At 48.7% G+C, this 20899-nt stretch overlaps 1 protein-coding gene across 5 annotated transcripts in view; it reads right to left on the reverse strand.

The window, feature by feature from the left end:
- Nucleotides 1-20899, reverse strand: part of LOC146867369 (mannose-binding protein A-like) — a 124447-nt gene that overhangs the window by 77196 nt on the left and 26352 nt on the right. The window lies entirely within an intron of this gene.

Consider the following 20899-nt stretch of genomic DNA (forward strand, 5'->3'; position numbering starts at 1 on the left):
CTTCCCACATCTGACTGACATCTGCTTACCTCACCTGTGGACTTGTTACCACTGACTGGGGTTGGTGTTGTGTCTGTGCATGCCAATGTGTTTCAGGTCAACATCATTGTGTGGGATGAGTAACATGGCCAAGGTGAGTATGTGTTGTGGTGCCATAGTGGTGTGTCTCCCTCACATGTGTCACATCACCATGACTCACCTTACGTTGGTCACATTGTTGCAGTATTTGTCATGCACTGTGTTGTGTAGCAGATCAACATCTCCCTGACACATGACAGGTTGGAATCACAACAGAGGCAAGTATGGTGTACTGGTGAGTTTATTTTCAAACATGTGTGAGGGAAGTGCACAGGATGGTGAGTGCTGTACATTGGTTTTGGAATCCAAAGTTTACTGTTGAGTTGGAAGTGCTGGTAGATGAAATGTCCAGTGTAAAGTCCACAGTCATCTGCTACATTGGCCCAACATGAACCCTCCGTGTCATGTGGGCGAGTTGTGTGTGATTGGACAAGGTGAACGGGTTGCGCAGAAAGAACATTGTCCAGAACAGGTTCAGAGGCCCTGGGGGATGTGCTGGGACATCCTTCTTCGGACGACCCCTCTTCTTCTTGGGGGGGATCCTTAGGTGCAGGCCTCTGCGGTGCAGGGGACTCTCCACCAGAGTCCTCCTCCCTCCCTGTGGCGCTGGCAGATGGTGTTGCGAAAGACGTTGTGGCCACACAGGGAGGTGTGGACAGGTTTGTGTTGATCTGGTGGAGGCATTGGAGTATGTCCTGATGCACCGCAGTAAGGGCATCCCACTTGGCCTCCATGCGGGCGTGGTGGGCGACCTGCTCCTGTTGCATGTCCTTGAGGATCCCCACTACCTGGCCAAATCCTCCGGTGCTATCCTGGTACGCTTCTATGATGCGTGCCAGGTGGGGGTCATCATGCAGTCCAGACCCCTCTGCAAGGCGCACCCTCTGCCTCCCACCCCTCCCAGCACCCCTATCCACAAGGGCAGGACCAGCGGCGGGACGCACAGGTGACACTGGGCCCCCTTGGGTGGTGTTTGCTGTAGCTTCTGGGGGGGGCTGTGTCCCTGTGCTGTGGGTGTTCATTGGCCTTGGTCTGTCCGTGCTGGCGGGGGTGCCCTGTCGGTTTCCAGATGCTGGAGGCGTAGGTACAGGGGGTGCAGATGTTGATGCTGCTGGTGCTGCATGATGCCTCACACCGGAGGGGCCAGGTTGGTCGTCGTCATCCGAAGAGGACAGAGACAGAGTCAGACCAGAGAGCTCAGTGTCCGCCAGAGTCTGGGACTGGGAATCCTCATCATTTGGTGCAGCACCACCTGTGTTTGGAAGAGACACATGATGTGAGTCATGTTTCTACATGCATCGATGGTTCACAAACATGACATTTTCTACTTTTCGAACAGATGCCTGCCTGTACAGTGCTTTTTCCCAGCTTGTCACGGACAGAGTTTGATATTGTTGTTGGCCATTTCCCAGCATGGCCTTGTGCTCCCCACAACAGAGCCCAGTGTCAGACATCTTGTCAGTCCCTTCACACTCCCTGTGGGGGGAGTATGGTTCAGTGTGAGCTTGCTGGGCCATGTGGGTGGGTGTAGATTGTCTGTGACTGCAACTCCCATCCCATACTCTTGGCTACAACCCCCTTCCCAGCATGCATATACTTCCTTCCTCTTGATTCTGCTTCCCTGTGAGGGAGTGTGACAGCAATGGCAAGATGGCTGACTGTGAAATCCTGGTGTTTGTTTGGCTACGAGTCTAAAAAGAGAGCCCCTGTGCTTCACACAGCAGCACCCAGTACGGGTATCTTTTGCTGATATTTCACTGAGGTGTGTGTCAATGCATTCTACCCGGTGAGTTGTGTGGAGTTTGTGTTGAGGGGGTGTGTCTCCACATGCTGGTAAGTATGCTCAGGGCTGTCAGTCCTCCTTCCCATCATGAAACGTGCTTCCATTGTAGGGCGTGCAAGTTGTCTTTCAAGATGTCAGTCAGTGGTGTCCTGCTTCTGATTTGCACACAACCCCTAGCAGGGCCTTGTGTTCCCCACAGCAGGACCCAGTGTCAGCCATCTTGTCAGTCATTTTCCACTCCCTGTGATGTGGGCATGTTTCAGAGAGATCTTGATGGGCCAATCAGGAGGGGGAGCATTATCTGTGACTACAGACCCCATCATGCTTTTGGATACACTCACTTCACCTGCATCCCCACTATTCCTTCCTGTCAGTCAGCTGCACTGTGAGGTAGTGTGATTGTGGTGGCAAACTGTCTGGCAGTGTCTATTTAGCTTTGTGCCACTGGCTTGCTCTATTTCTTTGTAGGTTGGTGCATGTCATGACACAGTTCCAAGTCACTATGAGATGGCAGGTATTGTGTTTGTCTGACTGGCATACACATCTTGGTATGATTATCTATTGGTTAGTGTAGCTTTGCTTGCGGTGCATGGTTTCACTGTCCCCTTGCCACACAATCTTGGATATGTTGTTTGTGTACTCACCAGGCTCTGGTATGTCTGTTAGCCCATGGACGCTCTCTGGTGGTAGGATGTCCCGCACCTTCTCCTCCCAGGTCCTGAAGTATACTGATTTGGCAGGAGGGCCACCGCCGGTGCACTGATTAAGGGCGTGATCTTTTTCGATGAGTTTCTTGACCCTCCTGCGCACATCATACCACCTGTTCTGGATATCGTCCTTTGAGCTCCTTGTTGGTGGTTGAGCGTTCACCTTGTCCACAATCCTCGCCCAGATCTTGGTTTTCTGTGACATGGGGGTCCTTTGGACCAATGTACCAAACAAATGTGGCTCTACTCTGTCGGTCGGTGAAAATTGTGTCGGTTTTCCGGCCGTATCACTATTTTCCCTACAGCTCTGTCGTACGGCTTGTATTCCGTACGTGTCGGTTGTAATTCACTCGCGTTGCATCGTACTGTACGGCGCTGGTCCGTGTCGTTCGGTATTCGGTCCGGGTCCGTGTCGGTCGGTTTGTTTTGCGGCCGGAATCGGAATCGGCCCCAATATATATACTATTTTAAAATGTATTACTTAATTAACTTTTCAACCCATAACTCTACAAACTACACAACACAGCTTAAACATTTATATAAAAATGTTTAATATTTACACATTCCACATAATTAAACATCTATTACATTATTATTATTTATCTAATACAAAAATAATTATATTTTATTACCTTTCCACCAAACAAAACAAAACATACAAAGCAAACAACCCACACCTAATATATACATTTAATATATATTATTGTCATAATCTACATATTTAATTATCAATTAAAAAAAAATTAATACATGAATTATATTTAATTACCTTCCCACTCTTTACCACTACACATGCAACAACTCACACCTAATATATCTTAAACAATATCATAATTACACATTTTACATACAAATTTATTATTGAAATAATGATTTGAAATTATCATAATTTTTTAACTAATATAATGAATTACCTACTCACACTTTATCCATACGAAAACAACAACACACTCCCCCAATAATATGCTACATCACACAATTTACCTATTTAATTACCAATCAACTGATTAATATAAATGAAACATTAATTATTAATTGATTAAATATATTTCCCACCTCACACCCCTATAAAACCTACAACTCACACCTAAAAGGTAAGTTTACAAAAAAACTTAATTACACAATTGACATAGTTATCAATTAAGTAATTAATATTAATAAAAAATTAATAATTATTTATAATTCATTTACTTTCACCCTATACCCCTACAAAACCCACAACCCACACTTAAACTTAACTTAAAAAAAGAATTACATTATTAGAGAATAAATATTTATTATTAACTAATTAATATTAATTAAAAAAGCATTATTACTTCATTATAATTAATTTACTTCCGCCCCTATTCCCCTAAAAATCCACATCCCACATCTAAAATGTAACTTAAATGGATTACACAATTAACATAATTAATTATCAATTAAATAATTAATATTAATACAAAATTGAATATTACTCATTTATGATTTACTTCCACCCTATACCCCAACAAAACCCACAACCACACTTAAAAGTTAATTTTAAAAAATCATTACACAATTAACATAATTATCAATTAAACTAATAATATGAATTAAAATACTATATATTCATTAATTATAATTCATTTACTTTCCACTTTGTACCCCTATAAACCACACAACCCGCTACGGCATTAAGATTCACAAACATGTATGAAATTGAATTTAATAACTACAAAAAATTTAACAACTGTATTGAAAATATAAACAACAGTTATACAATAAATTTATAGCATATACATTTAAAATATATACTAAAATACACAATAATAATTAAAAAACTATATTAACCCCTTCAGCGCGGCGCGGATTTCCGCGCCACGCTGAAGATTCCGTGCGCGGGCGGGGCCATGACGGAACGGTTCCGTCATAAGCACAGCCCAACCGACGTGCATGACGGAACCGTTCCGTCAAGCGCGTCGAAGGGGTTAATAACAAAAATATTTTTGGAAACCATATTAGCGATTTCTATATTTTCAAAATTGATATTACTTACCTTAAAAACGATATTCTTGATGATATTTCTATATTACGATATTTTAGACACAATATTTTGGTATGATAATATATATTTTTCAATATTTTGTCTAACTACGAGCCGCTAGAGTTCTCGGCTTGGAGACGGGACTTACTGGAGTGGGCATTGGCAGATAAGCAGCATGTTAAGCGCATCCAAAGGGACGAGCTTGCAGAAGACATAACAACGTAAGGGGAATTCCTCTGTGGATAACTCACAGTGAAGGATGCAAAGGGGCACCTTGTTAAGGTATTGGGTGAGCAGATAGTTGATTTAAGGCAGGACTGGTGGGGGGAGAGTACTGCTCCATGGTTTGAGAGAAATTGTACTGTTTATAACTTGACTGCACCAATGACACGGTTGTGTATTGTTATACATCTCTGTTGGTAAACCATTAAAAACTCAAATAAATACATTTGTTTTTTTTAAAAGAATAACCAAGTTATCCTGTTTGCACACTTCCCTCTCCAAAGATATAGATAGCAAGAAGACAGGGTATCACTTTTGAAATTTGCATTGACAAGTGTTTTATTGTATCTAAACCCAGGATGATAATGCTGTATAAACTGTTAAATAAATATTTTGTTGCATTTTGGAAAAAAAATCTGCAATCACATTTTGATGTAGGAGCATAAGGACCTTTAATTCACGGGGCTTGGCTATATTATTTCTTCTGCACTCTTGTTTGAATGGCCTGGAGAATTAGGACCCGATTACGTGTTTCGGCGGTGAAAAAGCGGGCGGTACGCTGACATCCATCCGCCCAATTACGGCTTAAATGTGGTCTGGCCGGGTGGCATGGTGGTTCCGCTGCGGTGCCTCTTTAAAAGGCAGCGATGTCTTTGAAAAAAAGCACCACAATAGGACTGCACAAAAAGGTTCCTGTATGCCATTGCCTTGAAAGCCAATGCATGCCGGAACTGTTGTGCATACAGAGGCAGCACAGGGGACCCTGTAGGGCCCCCTTTGTTTCCCCTCTGCCTCGGTGTACATGAAGGAGGAACCTCCAAGACACCACCGGGGGAGAGGAAACTCACAATATGCTTGGTGGGACTGAGCCAGACACACCAAACATATTGCTCCCTCTGACCGCCGCAACACCACCAGGGAACAGCGGTTCCCTGGTGGCCGAGGAGGGCCCAGGGCAGTCCTACCACCCAACTCGTAGTGGGTAGCCTGACTGCCGGTGTGGGGGTAGCACCACCACCATCCCCCTGCGAGTCTGGTGGTCCTTGGAACGCCAGACTCGTAATCAGGGTCCAAGTTTCTGCTTTGCATTCAAGCAAATGTAGCTGCCTCTGGCATAAATATTCCTTCTGGCAGCACCTCATGGTGTTATATTATATTAATAATTATTTATACAGCACATATACCTAGGCTTTGTGGCATTGTAGAAAACCTAACAAAGGATAGTATTACATGTTAAGGGCCTAATTACAAGTTCAGCGGTCCATAGAACAGTCAAACCCGTGGTGGAGGTGCGGTGGCCGTCATGGACCGCCACACTAGTGGTCCGACTGCCGCATTCCGAGTGCTGTGGTCAGACCATGAGGGGTCTTCCGTAACAGGTGGGGAACCGCGATTCCAGTCGGTGTCGCAGTGGTCCTGAGGATGCAATATGCTTGGTGGTGCAGCTGCGGCACCGCCAAGCATATTACAACTTTCCTCCAAGCCTCACTTTTCAGTGCAGTTATTCTGCCATGAAAACGAAGGTGGAGATGAAACAAAGGGGTCCCTACAGGGCCCCCTTGTGCCTCAGGGCCTGGGGAGACATGCAGGGGGGGCACATGTGCACCCATGTGCATGCACCCCCTGTTCCTGCATGGCATGGACTGTGCAGGAACGGCCTTTGACGTTGCAGAGCCATGAGAATGCCAAAGGACCGCCCTCCGGACTACATAAATACTTGTAATCTATTGTTTGATCACCGAAAGTGGTATTGCAGGGACTAGAAAAATGAATTAAGGCAAGCTTGGAGGAAAGTAATTCTTGTGACTGATGTTGCTTAGAGGAAATTAAGAGATTTTTTTAGAATATGCGTCACCACCAAGACCTTCAGGAATATTCTGTTGCGAACATGAAGTAGGTGTGATGTGGTAAGGCCAGTAGAGGCAGTCAACGGGAATGCTGCTGCATTCTGGACCAACTGAACCTCATTCAATGATGTTTCGGATGCTGCCAAAATACTAGCAATAACATAGTCTAGGTGAAATTGAAATAGGGCATTGGCTACTGACTCATGAAGAACAAAGTCCCTTAGGGCCTGATTACGACTTTGGCGGTGCGGCGCCAGGTCTGCCCTGCCCCCGCACCGCCAAAGCCATGGTCAAACTACCCGCCAGATTAGGAGTTTCCTCCTGGCTGGCGGGCTGATTTTTCGAGTTCCTACGGTGGTGCCTCAGAAAATGGGCACCGCAATGGGAACGCCAAAAACAGTTCCTGCATAGCATGGACAGAAAAGTCCATGCTGTGCAGAAACCGGGGTGCATGCACACAGGGTGGTACATGTTGCGTTATCCTGTGTGCATACCCATGCAGAGGTGGCACAGGGGGCTTGCAGGGCCCCCTTTGAATCCTCTGCGCCATGGTGTTCATGGAGGAGGAACCTCCATGACACCGCCAGTGGAGAGGAAACTTGTAATATGCTTGCCGGGCCCGTGGTGGGCCCACAAAGCAGATGGCGGCCATCTGACTGCCACAACCTCGCAAGGGAACAGTGTTTCCATGCGGCTAAGGCTGGGATATGGCAGTCCCACTGCCCTAGTCTTAATATGGAGGTTGGGAGTCCGCTGTGTCCCCCTGAGTCTGGCGGTCCGTGACCCGCCATACTCATAATTGGGCCTTAAATGTGGTGATATGTTTAAGAGTCTTAATAAGGAGGAAACATATTTGAGGCTTTAATATCTTCATGTCTGATAAGAGAACAGTGGCAATGTAATTGCTGAGATTATATATAACTTTAGCTACGTGAGGTGAAGATGACATTATCTCTGGCTATAGTAATGAATTGCAGATAGTGGGGGCTTGTTTGGTTCATAGAAGCTCTTTTTACAAGCATTTACGTTTTTGAAGGTTATTAGCCACCCGCCATTGAGTTCATGAAAGAAAGTTCACTAATGCCGATGTTGAGGAGATATCCAGAGCTAACTGTATATAGGCTGTGAGAGATCAATGGGGTGTCATTAGCTTCCATGTAGAACTTGGTCCATGAGGCTAGAGGACTCATACATAGGTTAAAAAAGAGGGGAGGCGGCAGAATAGACCCTTAGTGGACACCACCGGATATCCTGGTGGGCTCTGTTGGAATATCTATGGCTTGATTTCTTTTGTAGAGAAATGAATGCATCCAAGAGAGATCAGTGCCACATAATTCTGCATTGTTATATCATGATGTTAGAATTGTATGGTCAACAATATCAAATGCTGCTGAAAGGTCGAGAAAAACCAATACCCCAACACCACTGATATCATCTATTCTTCCAAGATGGTAAAGGACTGACACAATGACAAAATGTGGTACTTTCACTTCAGTGGATTCAAACTTGGAACTGATTTAACAATTTATTAATTTCTACATGTTTTTGCAATTTGCTGAAGAACAGTGTTCTAAGCTTTTTTTTATTTCTTAGGTAGACAGCAGGGAATGGGATGAAAGTTGTTAAGTTTGTCTTTCTCAGAAGCGTTTTTTTAGCAATTGCTTTACGGTACACACTTTCCAGCCAGATGTATGAGTCTTGTTTGGACAGAGCTCCTAAACAATTGCAGTAGCGCTGTTGTTTTAAAGGGGTCTCCATGGTGACACTGGACCAAATGGGCATATTGTTTCATGTAGGTGTATGGATTGAAGTTGTGTGGTGAACCTGAGGGACAGCTACACATGAAACATTCCTGCTACTGATTATCTGTAATGGGAATAAAATAGTCCAGTGCCACCATGGAGACCTTTTTTGTAGAAGGCAGAAGCACATTCATTCTGGTGTTGCATTTTGCTCCTAATTTATTTAGCTCTGTTGCTCCCCCTAAATTCATGATAATCCCTCAGATTTATACAGCATACACGTGTGTGGTATAAGTCATTCCGATTTGAAGTTCCCCGTTGTCTATAATGGTCTTGTTCACAAAGTTAAGTTTCCTCTTAAAAGGTCCAGTTTGTTGATCTTTTCTAACATCACATGTTTGGTCCGAGAAGACAAGACCTGAAATATCAGCAAATGTTGACAGTTGTTCTCAGAATTACTAACAGTTTGGTTTGGATTCACTTAGACCACTGCAGGGCTTTATTGAGGGCAGAATTTTTAATCCAAAAGACTTACTTTCTACTGCACATGTTCATAGTTCACATCAAATTTTTAAAAATCAATGCTGAATTCACCAGCTCAGAGATCAAAGCCCATGGAATGCACATTTACTGTAACCCTCCTATAGTCCATATTTATTGTCAGCGTCAGGTCCTGGTCTTTACCAAAATACTAATTTCCTCAGGTTTCAAAATGACAAATGGCCTCCTATCCATTGATCCTTGACATTTGCAGAGGATGGTGGACATTATTTTGATTTTATTCATCCATGTCCTGTAATGGTGACAGGAACGCAACAAGAATCTCTGCCAAAAGCATGGTACATTATTAATGTTTCAAAGGCATTATAGATTATGTTTTGGATTGATGGCCCTGGGTATTTTACCCAAAAATATTTTCATATATTTTTTATTTGTTTATTTAATCAAAGTTACCACTCAGGTGAAAACAGCCTTGGCTTTAAAGAGGTTCAAATTTTACTCTTGGAATAAACATTCTTGTCTAATTGAAAGCTGTACATGTAATTAGGACTGAGCATAATTCAAATTAGGGGCCCTTTACCATGCCTGCCTGGGTGATGCAAAAAGTGCCATTCCAACATCACTGCTGACGTTTTGAACTTAAATTAAATAAACAAAACGCATCATTCTCTTTACGTGAATCAGTGTTAAGATTTCGAGCTGCCCTGAAAGTCTGACTGAGGGCTTGAATCCCACTCAAGGCTCCAGGAGGCCGAATACATTTTCTTGGATGTCCCCCTTTATCACTCGGTGTACTTGGATTACAAGAATTGGTAGTGCTCAGGCAGGCCCAGGGTGAGGACCCTGAGACATTGTTTCTGTTTCTCAAAGTGCCCGGGATGGGGACTAACAGGTCCGGGTAGGCCTCCTTTCTTGTCTGGGATAGGAAGATTTGACCAGATCCTTGGTCAGAGCACCAGCAGGCCTGGGAGTGGAAGCCTCCATCCCGGTGCTCTGTTCCACGGCCCACGGTGTCAATTGGAGCTTGGGGCAGGGACCCAGAGGCCCAGGGAGGCATCTCCTGCTTGCCCAGGAAAGGAAACTGAACGTCTCTGTTCAGGGTCTAGCTGGCCTGGGGTGGAAGGCCTCAGCACTGGTCTTTCTTCGGTCAACCGTGTCACAAAGTGCCTGGGAAAGATTCTCGCAGGCCCTGGGAGGTCTCCCATGCTTCTCTGGGTTCAAAAGCTCTGACTGGCCCTGGGTCAGAGCACTGGAGTGGAACACCCCGACACTGGGCTCCATTCTCTTGTCTGCTGCATCTCAGAGTGCTACTGATGGGGACTCGCAGGCCAGGGGAGGCCTCCCCTCCTTTTCTGGGTTCATAAGCTCTAAACAGGCCCCAGGATGAATCTCCAGTAGACCCAGGGGTAGAAGACCAAGGCCCTGGGTTCCCTTCTCCCGACCGTCGTGACACAAAGTGCCAAAGAGAGGATCCCACAGGCCAAGGACGGTCTCCCCTGCTTGTCTGAGTTTAGAATCTCTGACCGGGCAGCAGAACAGAGTTAGAAATCCCAGTCCCTGGGCTCCCTTCTCCAGCCTGCCACATCGTAAAGGCCTCACCTACTTGTCTATGTTAAGAAGCTCTGACCTGGCCACAGGTCAGAGCCCTGGCAGTTCCTGAGGTGGAATACCCTGGCCCTGGGCTCTCTTTCCTAGCCCTCCATGTCTCAAAGTGCCCCGGACAGGGACCCTCAGGCAGAGGGAGGCCTCCCCTCCTTGCAAGGCATATTAAGCTCTGACTGGGCCCAGGTCAGAGCTGTATCACACCCTAGGTTGGAAGCCCCTGCCTCTAGGCTCCCTTTTCCATCCTGTTGTTTCGCAAAGCTGACCGGATGAGGTGCCGGAGGACAGGGGAGGTCGCCCCTGCTTGTCTGGGTTAAGAAGCACTGACCGGACCCCGATCAGAGCCCTATAGGGACCTGGGTAAGAAGACCCTTGGCTAGGCTTTAAGATCATTGGGTTTTGTGGTTCAGCTCTTAACTGTCTTATTTCATGTCTTGCCAATAGGACCTTCCAAGTCTTTTCTCCAGTAGCTAGCTCTGATATCCATCCTGCGCCTTATGGGGTACCTCAGGGCTCCATTCTCAGCCCTCTATTATTCAATATTTGTGTTAGAACCTTTGGCAGATGTTGCCGAAGAAGCTGGGCTGTCTTTGTTCTCTTACACGGACGACACCCAGATTATCTTCTCGCTCTCAATGGAGAGGGCGGCTGAGACTTCCCCCCTCCAGTTGGGCTTGGCTAAAATTGCCTCATGGATGTAGGCTACTTACCTCAAGCTCAATGGAGAGAAGACCGAGGTCTTGGTTTTGGGGAATAACAAAGATCTCTGGGGCCCCCAGCACTGGCCTAGTGAGATGGGTACTCTTCCTCAGACCTCCTGCCAAGCTCGCAACTTGGGTGTCATCATTGACGACTCACTAACTATGCAACAACAAGCTGTTAAGGTAGCTGCCACATGCTTCACCATCCTGAAATGGCTAAAAAAGATTATTTGAATGCTGCCAGAACATACCCAGAGAGCAGTAGTCCAGGCGCTTGTCACCTCTAGACTGGACTACGGTAACATTCTTTATCTGGGGGCAAATAAGGAAGTGACTCGCAGACTACAGATGGTTCAGAATTCTGCTGCAAGACTGCTTTGCCAGGTTCCTAGAGCTACCTCTGTTTCTGGTCACCTGCATGACCTCCACTGGCCCAGGGTGGAGAACCAAATTAAGTTCAAAGCCCTGAGCTACATGTTTAGAATCAAAACAGGTGTGGCCCCCCAATATCTGCATTCCTTAGTTAATCCCTATGTGCCTTCTCTTTGTCTCCGCTCGTCCATCCAAGGGAAAGTTTCTGTGCCTAGAGTCAGACTATCCCGGATGGGCGGCCAATTGTTTGCATATCTTGGCCCCTCCTTATGGAATTCCCTCCCTACATCTATTTGGAATGAAACGGTGTATGTCAAATTCCGCAAATCCTGAAAAACCTGGCTTTTTAATCAATAATTATTAAGCTGGTATCTGTTCCGTGGCCTGGTAGGCGCCGGAAAACCCTTTTTGGGTAGCTGTTGCACCTTATAAATGAAATTAATAATATTAATAATATTAGGCTCCATCACTTTACCCACCATGTCTCAGAGTGCAACTGATGGGGCCCACAGTCCTGGGAAGGCCTCCTCTGCTTATTCAGGATAAGAACCTCTGACAGGGCTCTGGATCAGAGCTCAGGCAGATCCTGGGGTGGAAGACCACGTCCCTGCACTCTATTCCCAGGCCCGCTGTTTGTCAAAGTACCATGGACGGGGCCTTGCAGGCCCTGGAAGTTCTCCCCTGCCTGTCCATGTTCAGAAGATCTGACCATGTGCTGGGTCAGAGCCCAAGACTGATTTGCATATGGCCATGTCTGAACTGGGGTGGCGTAGTGGGCAAAAGAACAATGGATTTAACCCAGATCTCTTGACTGGGGGAGAATGTCTGCATTGTCAGCATTCCGTCCATCATTTGTTTGTTGTAACGCTTTTCGCCCTAAGTGGGATGGGTATGCCCAGACGTGGGTCCCGTGCTCACTAAGCCACTGGAGTCAAGCTATCCTGGCTGATGACGGCTGATAGCCAGAAACCGGTCCTAGGATGCTTGATTCCGGTCCAGGGAAGACATGGCTTGGCAGTTCGGGCTGGACTGTTCCCATGAGGCACAGGGTCAAGACTGATTTGCATATGGCCATGTCTGAACTGAGGTGGCGTAGTGGGCAAAAGAACGATGGATTTAACCCAGATCTCTTGACTGGGGGAGAATGTCTGCATTGTCAGCATTCCATCCATCATTTGTTTGTTGTAACGCTTTTCGCCCTAAGTGGGATGGGTATGCCCAGACGTGGGTCCCGTGCTCACTAAGCCACTGGAGTCAAGCTATCCTGGCTGATGACGGCTGATAGCCAGAAACCGGTCCTAGGATGCTTGATTCCGGTCCAGGGAAGACATGGCTTGGCAGTTCGGGCTGGACTGTTCCCATGAGGCACAGGGTCAAGACTGATTTGCATATGGCCATGTCTGAACTGGGGTGGCGTAGTGGGCAAAAGAACGATGGATTTAACCCAGATCTCTTGACTGGGGGAGAATGTCTGCATTGTCAGCATTCCGTCCATCATTTGTTTGTTGTAACGCTTTTCGCCCTAAGTGGGATGGGTATGCCCAGACGTGGGTCCCGTGCTCTCTAAGCCACTGGAGTCAAGCTATCCTGGCTGATGACGGCTGATAGCCAGAAACCGGTCCTAGGATGCTTGATTCCGGTCCAGGGAAGACATGGCTTGGCAGTTCGGGCTGGACTGTTCCCATGAGGCACAGGGTCAAGACTGATTTGCATATGGCCATTTCTGAACTGGGGTGGCGTAGTGGGCAAAAGAACGATGGATTTAACCCAGATCTCTTGACTGGGGGAGAATGTCTGCATTGTCAGCATTCCGTCCATCATTTGTTTGTTGTAACGCTTTTCGCCCTAAGTGGGATGGGTATGCCCAGACGTGGGTCCCGTGCTCACTAAGCCACTGGAGTCAAGCTATCCTGGCTGATGACGGCTGATAGCCAGAAACCGGTCCTAGGATGCTTGATTCCGGTCCAGGGAAGACATGGCTTGGCAGTTCGGGCTGGACTGTTCCCATGAGGCACAGGGTCAAGACTGATTTGCATATGGCCATATCTGAACTGGGGTGGCGTAGTGGGCAAAAGAACGATGGATTTAACCCAGATCTCTTGACTGGGGGAGAATGTCTGCATTCTCAGCATTCCGTCCATCATTTGTTTGTTGTAACGCTTTTCGCCCTAAGTGGGATGGGTATGCCCAGACGTGGGTCCCGTGCTCACTAAGCCACTGGAGTCAAGCTATCCTGGCTGATGACGGCTGATAGCCAGAAACCGGTCCTAGGATGCTTGATTCCGGTCCAGGGAAGACATGGCTTGGCAGTTCGGGCTGGACTGTTCCCATGAGGCACAGGGTCAAGACTGATTTGCATATGGCCATGTCTGAACTGGGGTGGCGTAGTGGGCAAAAGAACGATGGATTTAACCCAGATCTCTTGACTGGGGGAGAATGTCTGCATTGTCAGCATTCCGTCCATCATTTGTTTGTTGTAACGCTTTTCGCCCTAAGTGGGATGGGTATGCCCAGACGTGGGTCCCGTGCTCACTAAGCCACTGGAGTCAAGCTATCCTGGCTGATGACGGCTGATAGCCAGAAACCGGTCCTAGGATGCTTGATTCCGGTCCAGGGAAGACATGGCTTGGCAGTTCGGGCAGGACTATTCCCATGAGGCACAGGGTCAAGACTGATTTGCATATGGCCATGTCTGAACTGGGGTGGCGTAGTGGGCAAAAGAACGATGGATTTAACCCAGATCTCTTGACTGGGGGAGAATGTCTGCATTGTCAGCATTCCGTCCATCATTTGTTTGTTGTAACGCTTTTCGCCCTAAGTGGGATGGGTATGCCCAGACGTGGGTCCCGTGCTCACTAAGCCACTGGAGTCAAGCTATCCTGGCTGATGACGGCTGATAGCCAGAAACCGGTCCTAGGATGCTTGATTCCGGTCCAGGGAAGACATGGCTTGGCAGTTCGGGGTGGACTGTTCCCATGAGGCACAGGGTCAAGACTGATTTGCATATGGCCATGTCTGAACTGGGGTGGCGTAGTGGGCAAAAGAACAATGGATTTAACCCAGATCTCTTGACTGGGGGAGAATGTCTGCATTGTCAGCATTCCGTCCATCATTTGTTTGTTGTAACGCTTTTCGCCCTAAGTGGGATGGGTATGCCCAGACGTGGGTCCCGTGCTCACTAAGCCACTGGAGTCAAGCTATCCTGGCTGATGACGGCTGATAGCCAGAAACCGGTCCTAGGATGCTTGATTCCGGTCCAGGGAAGACATGGCTTGGCAGTTCGGGCTGGACTGTTCCCATGAGGCACAGGGTCAAGACTGATTTGCATATGGCCATGTCTGAACTGAGGTGGCGTAGTGGGCAAAAGAACGATGGATTTAACCCAGATCTCTTGACTGGGGGAGAATGTCTGCATTGTCAGCATTCCATCCATCATTTGTTTGTTGTAACGCTTTTCGCCCTAAGTGGGATGGGTATGCCCAGACGTGGGTCCCGTGCTCACTAAGCCACTGGAGTCAAGCTATCCTGGCTGATGACGGCTGATAGCCAGAAACCGGTCCTAGGATGCTTGATTCCGGTCCAGGGAAGACATGGCTTGGCAGTTCGGGCTGGACTGTTCCCATGAGGCACAGGGTCAAGACTGATTTGCATATGGCCATGTCTGAACTGGGGTGGCGTAGTGGGCAAAAGAACGATGGATTTAACCCAGATCTCTTGACTGGGGGAGAATGTCTGCATTGTCAGCATTCCGTCCATCATTTGTTTGTTGTAACGCTTTTCGCCCTAAGTGGGATGGGTATGCCCAGACGTGGGTCCCGTGCTCACTAAGCCACTGGAGTCAAGCTATCCTGGCTGATGACGGCTGATAGCCAGAAACCGGTCCTAGGATGCTTGATTCCGGTCCAGGGAAGACATGGCTTGGCAGTTCGGGCTGGACTATTCCCATGAGGCACAGGGTCAAGACTGATTTGCATATGGCCATGTCTGAACTGGGGTGGCGTAGTGGGCAAAAGAACGATGGATTTAACCCAGATCTCTTGACTGGGGGAGAATGTCTGCATTGTCAGCATTCCGTCCATAATTTGTTTGTTGTAACGCTTTTCGCCCTAAGTGGGATGGGTATGCCCAGACGTGGGTCCCGTGCTCACTAAGCCACTGGAGTCAAGCTATCCTGGCTGATGACGGCTGATAGCCAGAAACCGGTCCTAGGATGCTTGATTCCGGTCCAGGGAAGACATGGCTTGGCAGTTCGGGGTGGACTGTTCCCATGAGGCACAGGGTCAAGACTGATTTGCATCTGGCCATGTCTGAACTGGGGTGGCGTAGTGGGCAAAAGAACGATGGATTTAACCCAGATCTCTTGACTGGGGGAGAATGTCTGCATTGTCAGCATTCCGTCCATCATTTGTTTGTTGTAACGCTTTTCGCCCTAAGTGGGATGGGTATGCCCAGACGTGGGTCCCGTGCTCACTAAGCCACTGGAGTCAAGCTATCCTGGCTGATGACGGCTGATAGCCAGAAACCGGTCCTAGGATGCTTGATTCCGGTCCAGGGAAGACATGGCTTGGCAGTTCGGGCTGGACTGTTCCCATGAGGCACAGGGTCAAGACTGATTTGCATATGGCCATGTCTGAACTGGGGTGGCGTAGTGGGCAAAAGAACGATGGATTTAACCCAGATCTCTTGACTGGGAGAGAATGTCTGCATTGTCAGCATTCCGTCCATCATTTGTTTGTTGTAACGCTTTTCGCCCTAAGTGGGATGGGTATGCCCAGACGTGGGTCCCGTGCTCACTAAGCCACTGGAGTCAAGCTATCCTGGCTGATGACGGCTGATAGCCAGAAACCGGTCCTAGGATGCTTGATTCCGGTCCAGGGAAGACATGGCTTGGCAGTTCGGGGTGGACTGTTCCCATGAGGCACAGGGTCAAGACTGATTTGCATATGGCCATGTCTGAACTGGGGTGGCGTAGTGGGCAAAAGAACAATGGATTTAACCCAGATCTCTTGACTGGGGGAGAATGTCTGCATTGTCAGCATTCCGTCCATCATTTGTTTGTTGTAACGCTTTTCGCCCTAAGTGGGATGGGTATGCCCAGACGTGGGTCCCGTGCTCACTAAGCCACTGGAGTCAAGCTATCCTGGCTGATGACGGCTGATAGCCAGAAACCGGTCCTAGGATGCTTGATTCCGGTCCAGGGAAGACATGGCTTGGCAGTTCGGGCTGGACTGTTCCCATGAGGCACAGGGTCAAGACTGATTTGCATATGGCCATGTCTGAACTGAGGTGGCGTAGTGGGCAAAAGAACGATGGATTTAACCCAGATCTCTTGACTGGGGGAGAATGTCTGCATTGTCAGCATTCCATCCATCATTTGTTTGTTGTAACGCTTTTCGCCCTAAGTGGGATGGGTATGCCCAGACGTGGGTCCCGTGCTCACTAAGCCACTGGAGTCAAGCTATCCTGGCTGATGACGGCTGATAGCCAGAAACCGGTCCTAGGATGCTTGATTCCGGTCCAGGGAAGACATGGCTTGGCAGTTCGGGCTGGACTGTTCCCATGAGGCACAGGGTCAAGACTGATTTGCATATGGCCATGTCTGAACTGGGGTGGCGTAGTGGGCAAAAGAACGATGGATTTAACCCAGATCTCTTGACTGGGGGAGAATGTCTGCATTGTCAGCATTCCGTCCATCATTTGTTTGTTGTAACGCTTTTCGCCCTAAGTGGGATGGGTATGCCCAGACGTGGGTCCCGTGCTCACTAAGCCACTGGAGTCAAGCTATCCTGGCTGATGACGGCTGATAGCCAGAAACCGGTCCTAGGATGCTTGATTCCGGTCCAGGGAAGACATGGCTTGGCAGTTCGGGCTGGACTATTCCCATGAGGCACAGGGTCAAGACTGATTTGCATATGGCCATGTCTGAACTGGGGTGGCGTAGTGGGCAAAAGAACGATGGATTTAACCCAGATCTCTTGACTGGGGGAGAATGTCTGCATTGTCAGCATTCCGTCCATAATTTGTTTGTTGTAACGCTTTTCGCCCTAAGTGGGATGGGTATGCCCAGACGTGGGTCCCGTGCTCACTAAGCCACTGGAGTCAAGCTATCCTGGCTGATGACGGCTGATAGCCAGAAACCGGTCCTAGGATGCTTGATTCCGGTCCAGGGAAGACATGGCTTGGCAGTTCGGGGTGGACTGTTCCCATGAGGCACAGGGTCAAGACTGATTTGCATCTGGCCATGTCTGAACTGGGGTGGCGTAGTGGGCAAAAGAACGATGGATTTAACCCAGATCTCTTGACTGGGGGAGAATGTCTGCATTGTCAGCATTCCGTCCATCATTTGTTTGTTGTAACGCTTTTCGCCCTAAGTGGGATGGGTATGCCCAGACGTGGGTCCCGTGCTCACTAAGCCACTGGAGTCAAGCTATCCTGGCTGATGACGGCTGATAGCCAGAAACCGGTCCTAGGATGCTTGATTCCGGTCCAGGGAAGACATGGCTTGGCAGTTCGGGCTGGACTGTTCCCATGAGGCACAGGGTCAAGACTGATTTGCATATGGCCATGTCTGAACTGGGGTGGCGTAGTGGGCAAAAGAACGATGGATTTAACCCAGATCTCTTGACTGGGAGAGAATGTCTGCATTGTCAGCATTCCGTCCATCATTTGTTTGTTGTAACGCTTTTCGCCCTAAGTGGGATGGGTATGCCCAGACGTGGGTCCCGTGCTCACTAAGCCACTGGAGTCAAGCTATCCTGGCTGATGACGGCTGATAGCCAGAAACCGGTCCTAGGATGCTTGATTCCGGTCCAGGGAAGACATGGCTTGGCAGTTCGGGCTGGACTGTTCCCATGAGGCACAGGGTCAAGACTGATTTGCATATGGCCATGTCTGAACTGGGGTGGCGTAGTGGGCAAAAGAACGATGGATTTAACCCAGATCTCTTGACTGGGGGAGAATGTCTGCATTGTCAGCATTCCGTCCATCATTTGTTTGTTGTAACGCTTTTCGCCCTAAGTGGGATGGGTATGCCCAGACGTGGGTCCCGTGCTCACTAAGCCACTGGAGTCAAGCTATCCTGGCTGATGACGGCTGATAGCCAGAAACCGGTCCTAGGATGCTTGATTCCGGTCCAGGGAAGACATGGCTTGGCAGTTCGGGCTGGACTGTTCCCATGAGGCACAGGGTCAAGACTGATTTGCATATGGCCATGTCTGAACTGGGGTGGCGTAGTGGGCAAAAGAACGATGGATTTAACCCAGATCTCTTGACTGGGGGAGAATGTCTGCATTGTCAGCATTCCGTCCATCATTTGTTTGTTGGGTCAGAGCCCTGGCAGGCCCTGGGGAGGAAACCCCATGCCTTATGCTCCCTTCTCTAGCCTGTTTATTAAGTTGCCCTGGACAGTGTTCCACAGGTCTGCGGAGGCCTCTCGTGCATGCACGTGTTAAGAAGCTGTGAACCAGGCCTCGGGTCAGAGCTCGGACGGGCACTGGGTTAGAAGCCCCTGGCCCAGGGCTCCTTTCCCACCCTGCCATGTTGCAAAGTGCATGACAAAGGGTCCCGGAGAACTGGGGAAGTTGTCCCTGCTTGACTGGGTTTAGAAGCTCTGGCCCGGGTCAGAGCTTTGTAAGGCCCACACCCATTGCCCCTTTCTTGATAACCAGCTTGGATTCGGAGAACCCTGGCCTTAGAGTACCTGTACCATCCAAGGGAGAACAGAATCCTTTTTCAGAAACCACGGTCCAATCAGATGTCCATCCTTTGAGTCCGGGCATCATTTCATTCCAAACCCCAGACATCTGGATGCAGCGCCATGAGTTCCTATGGTGCATCCAGATGTCTGGGCTGCCCTGGAAGTCCCGAGGAGGGTTCATTTGAGTCTTCAATCGCAGAAAGGGCTCCATGAGGTTGAGTGTGTTTTCTCCTGCAGCCTCCTTTGTCACTCTGCATGCACTGATTACAAGAAAAGGGGGTAGCCTTATTCTGGATTATTATGTGCATGTCCCTTGAACCCTCTTGTTGTCTTGTCATTCTTACCCAGATGCTGCCAATGCCTGGCAGGGCCCTGTGGACCCCGGGGGCCTTAGTCTGTTGCTGTCCTCCAGTCCTGTCCAGTGGGCCGTTCCTTCAAGCCTTGCTTCTTGCAGAACAGTCAAGGATTAACAACTGATATCGGTGTGCAGGGCAACTTGCTCCATGGAGAGGAGGGTGGCTTATCCAGCACTGTGCTGTGATGGTGATGGCTTGGCTGACTTGAAAGTCCAGATGATGGCTTATTTGACACCCCAAGCACAGCCAAGGCTCCAGAAGGTTGGATGTGTTTGCTCCGATAGCCCCGTTTCACACGGTGTCCATAGATTGAAAGAAAGGCAGGTAGCCTTCCTCTGAATTATTAGAGACAAGGAATGAGGGACCCCATTGTCCTCTGATCTTCTCCCCAGGTGCTACAAGGGCCTGCCTGGCCAAACCTTGGGGTCTGAGTCTCTGCTGTTCTTCCAGCTCTGTCCAATGGACATTTCCTTCGAGCCCTGCTTCCCTTAGAGCAGGCAGGGAGGCAAAGACGGCACTGTACTCTGATTGATTGGGTTCAGACGCTCTGACTGGGTCCTGGGTCAGAGTTCCAGCTCACCAAGTGGTGGAAGCCCCTGGCCGTGTGCTCCCTCCTCTGGCCCACTGTGTCGCAACGTGCCCAGGGCAAGGTCCTGAAGGCATGGGGAGATCTCACTTGCTTGTCTGGGTCCAGAAGCTGACACAGAACCCTGGGTCAGAGCTCCATGATCTCCCCCAATAGCACCTTGCCTGATTTCCAGTTCCGGCTCTAAGAACTCAGGCCTTAGAATCCCTATCCTCTCCAAGAGAGAGCGGACTACTTTTTAAAAATGAGGCACTGAGTGACCAGATGGCTGTCCTTCAAGTCCAGGCACCTGCCTGCATGCCATGATTTCCTATATGGCTCATAGGCTGCACTGGAAGTCCAGATGAGAGCTCATTTGACTCTTTGGTCCCAGCCAGGGCTCCAGAAGGTCAGGTGAGTTTTCTCCTGTGGCCCTTCGGTCACTCCTTGTCCACAGATTACAAGAAAGAGGGGGTAGCCTTGCTCAGGAGAAGTAGGGATAGTGTACATGAGATTCCCTTGTGGCCTGGTAGTTCTCACCCAGATGCTGCCTGGGTCTGTGGCTGCCTTCCAACACAGTCCGGTGGGCATTTCCTCTGAGCCTTGCTTCCCGGAGAGCAGGCAGAGATATGAAGTCTGACATCTCCATGCAAGAGGCCTGCTTGGGGGTGGTTTAGCCATCACTGTACTGTGATGTTGATAGCTGGGCTGATTTGGAAGTC

The sequence above is a fragment of the Triturus cristatus genome, chromosome 1_2 (genome assembly GCF_964204655.1).
Source record: "Triturus cristatus chromosome 1_2, aTriCri1.1, whole genome shotgun sequence".
NCBI lineage: Eukaryota > Metazoa > Chordata > Amphibia > Caudata > Salamandridae > Triturus > Triturus cristatus.